Raw genomic sequence first — 5913 nt, forward strand, 5'->3', positions numbered from 1 at the left:
TTAGTATATTTTAAATTAATTATTCAAATATTTAATAAAAAGACAATTTATCAATTCTACCTAGAAAATGAATGCATGCATTGTGAAATAATAATACTACTAAGAGGGTGCTTTAATTGACTTATTTTTAAATGTTTGCGACTTTTAAGTATTTTTTTATTTTTAAAAGTGTTTGACAAAGACACAAAATACTTTTAAGCACTTTCCTTTAGGCTTAAGGTGGTATTTGGGAAATAGTAAAAGTGCTTTTAAGTACTTATTTTAAGTTGAAAAGGTACAAAAATAATCTAAAAGCCAAAAGTTGGGAACCCCAACTTATAACTTTTAACTTATAAGTTACTTATAAAAAGTCAATTCAAACATCCCCTAAAAGGTTACCACACGCACAAAAAAAAGTTGTAACTTATAAGTCACTTAAGAAAAAATCAATCCAAGCACGTCCTAAGGGCTTGTTTGGTCATGCGATATAAAATCATGATATAAAATCATTTGAGATGAAGTTAAAGTTTTGTTTAAAAATACGAATTGAATTTCTTAAATTTTATTTTTTCTGATAAACATAAAAATCTCAAAAGTTGTAAAAACTATCAAAGTTGGTAGATATAAATATATCTACCAACTTATGGATGTTTTTGTACAAAATAATATCTCTATGTTCCTTTTATAAATAAATATTTACAAGTACAATTTTTTAATACATGTAACTATAAAGATCCACTAGTCAACAATAATAATAACTAGTTATTCTATATATTCTTTACATGATACATACAATCTCTTTAGGCCGAGCATAAGTCTTTTTTTCAGCAAAATGCTAAGGCAAAGTTTAGGCAATAAATAAGGCGCCATAGCTAATGTTTGTGTAATTATAAAATATAGTTATAGTTTAGTAGATACTTTAAGCTGGAAATGTATACGAGTTCTGAAATTCACTTTGTATATAATTACAAACGTATATAAGCCTTGAAATTTACTTAAATATACAAATACAAACGTACATGAACCTTGAATTTACTTAAATATACAAATTCAAAAGAAGTGGATTGCATATGAGCTTCGAAATGTGTTTAAATATACAAATACAAAAAAGTGTATATTTATCTATTTAATCTAAACCTTCACTGCAAATGAAAAATATTTTAAACATTTTCTATGCCATCTAATTATGTATGAATTTTTTCCACATCACGTAATTTTTCAATTTAAAATGATGGCTTTTTCAAAAAAAGACATATAAACTTATGGGTCAAATTTTGTATATAAAAAAGTTGAAATCATGATTTGAAATTTCAAATCATGTTTTTTAAGAATTTAAAATTTTAATTTCATGTTATCAAATCATGAGATGAAATTGCATGTCCAGACATTGATTTCATCTTATTATTTTAAATCATGAGATGAAATCGCATGTCCAAACACCTACTAAAGTAAATAAACTAGAATAAAAAATATAGGCATAATAGATAAACAAGACCTTAACATCAAATTATAACTATGACCTTTAACTTTGCCAGTGTACAAATAGGCCCTTTAGCTATACAAAAGCTGAGCAAAAAAACACTTCAATCCTACAACACATAAGCGTGAAATTTAATCACTCCTACGTGGACTAATACTCCAACCAAATGTTGCCACCTAATTAAAAAGATACACGTAGATTTTAGATATTAACTTTATCAGTTACAAGTAGGCCCTTTAACTATACAAAAGCTGAGAAAAAAAATTCTACCTTGCAACACATATGCATAAAAATCGCTCCTACTTGGACTAATACTCCAACCACATATTTCAAACTAATTAAAAAGATACACGTAGATTTTAGATATTAAAAAAATTAATATACCACCATCATAAATACATGTACTTTTTAATTTTTTTCTTAAAAAAAATAAAAAACAATTCACTAAAGGATTTCTTCATTAAAATAACATTCAAGTCCGATAAAAATTGAAAGGTTCATTTAGAAGAAGATGTGAAATCCGATGAAAACCCTACAAAAATTGTCATCTCTTGTTCCCTTTCAATCAAGGAAAAGTTATTGAAATTTTCCATTAAAGCTTCACAAAATAGAAACTGTTTAACATGAAATCTGCATAATTTCTTTACAACTTTTAGCTCTTTGGGTATACAAATGAAGCATACACCATCATCTTAAGGAGAAACAAAAGAGCACTAGATAATTAATCGTACTCTTCCTAATTGAGTTACTTTTTCTATTTTTTTTAGAGTTGTTGGAGAAAATAAAAAGAGAATAAAGTGTGAATTTGATTTGTAGAAGGGGGATATATATATATATATATATATATGATTCATTAAGGATTTAATTGTCATTTAAGTATTTTTAACTGTTGGGGGCTCCAATTTTTACTACCACGCACGTCATTTTGAGTGTAATCACGTATTTTGCCAGGTAGGATTGAAGTATTTTTTTGTTCAGCTTTAGTATAGTTAAAAGGCCTACTTGTGCACGAGCAAAGTTAAATATCATAGTTATAATTTGATGATAAGTTAAAGGTCATGTTTATATATTATGCCAAAAATATAACATAAATTCCAAAAAAAAATCAAATAGAACCATCTGTAGCTAATGGTTCTGACGACAACAAGATGCCAACATTTTCATGTGGCGAGGGAGACAAAGAGTTGGGAGATCGTTTAGTTGGGAAAAATTTATCTCGGGATTAGTTATCCCAATATGTATATGGGATAACTTATTCCATCATTATGATTTAAAAGCTGGGATAAATAATTTCAGTAATAACTAATACCTTACACCAAACATGGAATAAAATAGATATTCATTTTATTCTAGGACTATTTATATCTTATACCTCACACTAAACTACCCCTTAGAGTATTGGATACTCCTTTAGGAAAGTCTGATACTTTTATTTGTGTAGATAGGTTTAGCTTTTTGATTTTAGGTCAGGTCAATTGTTGGACCTGACCTTTTCCTTTATTTTCTTTTGATTTTTTATTTTTATTGTTAAATAAATAAGTATAAATAATGTAAATACCAACCCTTTTATAAGCAATTACACTCTCTCTCTCTTTTTAAATTTCTTTACTCTCTTTCCCGATTTATATACATAATGCAACCGACATATACATAGTAACCTTTGTATATGTGAATTTATTAATGACGTTAAAAAAAGGAAATAATGGTTTTCCTTTCTTTAAGGACGTAATTAACACAACTTATTTAATAAGAGTATTACTGCAGCCCTTAAAATAAGTAGCAACTATTAAAATTCAAATTTTGAATTATACAAATACATAAAAATCAAATCAGATGAAAAACACAAAACAAAAATAATTCAAACATTGATTTTTTGATCATTTTGAAGAAAAAATTTAATTGGAATTCAAGAAGATGAATATTGCTATTCTTTTGAGGTACTCTGATCAATGGAGAACAAAAATATAATATGTTAATTATAAAAGTGAAGGGATCATTGTTGCTGAATCAATAAGCTATTTGAGATTGATTTTATCAATCGCTACCAAATTAAACATGGCAAGGCGTGAAAAAATATTGATGTACGTTATATTGTCGGTGACAATGAATCAACTTTTTGTATCCATAATAACAATGGAGTTCGATTGTATGTCAAGTTGAAGAAAGATCAACCAGCTTTCATAATGTATCTTTTATGCATATCAACAATTGATAAATATGTAGATGATATACAATTCGATAGAGAAATAAGAGTTGTTATTTTTGTGAAGGGTGTTGAATCCGATGCTATGGCTCTCGTTGTTGTTGAGATGCATAATCACTATGCTTTGTATGTGCTGGAATTCGAAGTTGATAAGTTGATCTATGATAGCAAGAGTATTGATATGAAGGTGAAATAGATGTATAAGGATAAAAAGATGCCCATTTCAGTGATGTCAAAATATGTGGTGACACATGAATTCAATTGCAAAGCCAATCGTTCAGACAAAAAAAGGTATTACATTATTTTGTTGTGTTAGTAAAGTTGTTTAGTAAACTGTAGAGTTTCTGTTATTTTGATGTTTAAATTTGTGTTGCATATATTGTTTTCGTGTTTTGTTAACTATCTTGAAGTCTTTATGGATTTAAGTTGTTGTGAGATTAAGTCATCAAGAAATTGAAATTTTATGTTCATATGAAGTTACTATTAGTAATATAACATATACATTCAATATGTTATGTATATGTAAATATATTCTAATAGTAACAGACTGTAGAAAATTGTATTTCCATTTATATAGTTATTGTTTATGTGGTAATATATACAAAATACTCCATCCATTTAAAAAAGAATGACCTACTTTGGATTGGCACAAAGTTTAAGAAAATAAAGAAGACTTTTGAATCTTGTGGCCTTAAATTAAAGTTGTGTTAAATGTACCAAAATGCCCTTTAATCTTGTGGTCCTAAATATGCAATGTGAAAAGTTAAAATTAAAGTATTGACAAAAAAGGGAAGGGGTCATTCTTTTAGAAACAAACTAAAAAGAAAAGTAGGTCATTCTTTTTTTAACAGAGGGAGTAGTTTTTATTGTATATGTCAATTTTACAAACAAAAGAAAATGTGACATTGTTATATACATAACAATATTATTTTTTTACACTAACATATACATAGGCTATTTTCTGTAATTGTGTAATAAAATCAGTTTTGTTTTGTTGATTGTTATTTAAAAAGTGTTTAAAACAAAAACGCATATATGTTTAAGTTGTGTACTAATGAATAATAGATATGTTGTGTTGTATATGTTTTTTTTGTTAAAGTATATCAGATGAGTATCATGGAAATCATAAAAATCTATAAATTTATACAAATACTAATCATATTATCACCTTTTTTTTATTTCAGTTATATACTCTGATGTTACAATGGGGATTGCAAATGGAAGTTGGAAGAATCTAGTTACAAAAAAATAGATTTTTTTTATCATTTAGAGATTTAACCTAGATTATACGTGTTATTTGAGTGATAGGGTACTGAAGAATATTTTGACGACTACTGCTTTTGTATGTGAATTCATTGCTCCTAAGTTAGTTAACCATAAGAGTAAGCACACACCCAGAGACATCATAGAAGAGATGAAAGTTATATATGGTGTTGATATAAATTATGTGAAAGCAAGACGTGTTAAGGAGGGTGCCATAGCAATGCTTAGGGGTGGTCCGACTGATGGTGATAGATAGATGCCCAGATACATTTATATGTTGAACAATGTGTATCCTAATTCACACATTGCAATGCACAAGTCATGGAATAATCGTTTCATGTATCTTTTTATAGCGTTGCATCCAATAATAAGGGATTTTGAGTTTTGCAGACCCGTTGTAGTTGTTGATGGTGCGTATTTAAGTGGAATATATCAAGGGACTTTCCTTTCAGCAAGTACACAAGATGGTGCAGGTATGTGGATTTCTTTTTTTTTTTTAAATTTTCAAACTTTGTATTTCATGTAAAAAAAACATCTTAGTGTATAACAAAACAGCTTTGACCAATTTATCATTATTTGAAAAATGTTTATGTTGACTTTTATTAATATAGTTTATACGTAACATAGGATGCATATTACCGCTTGCTACGGGGTTGTGGATACGGAGAATGACAACTCATGGACATGGTTTTTCAACTAGTTCAAAGCTGCTTTTGAAGAATGTGACAACATGTATGTTGTCTCTGATAGGAACAAAAGTATTATCAAAGAAGTTAGTGTTGTATATCCAAGTGTTCTACACCTTGTCTGTATTTGGCATCTCTGAAAAATATTTGTGGTTACTTTCGTAAGAGCAAAGAAAGTATTAACGATTTGTATTATTCAATGGCTAAGGCTTATAGAAAAACTGATTTGACTACCTAATGGCAAAGATTAAAAAAGCTGATCCGAGTGTGAAAAAATATCTATAAAAAGCTGTGTATGAAAA

This window comes from Capsicum annuum, chromosome 9, assembly GCF_002878395.1.
Source record: "Capsicum annuum cultivar UCD-10X-F1 chromosome 9, UCD10Xv1.1, whole genome shotgun sequence".
NCBI lineage: Eukaryota > Viridiplantae > Streptophyta > Magnoliopsida > Solanales > Solanaceae > Capsicum > Capsicum annuum.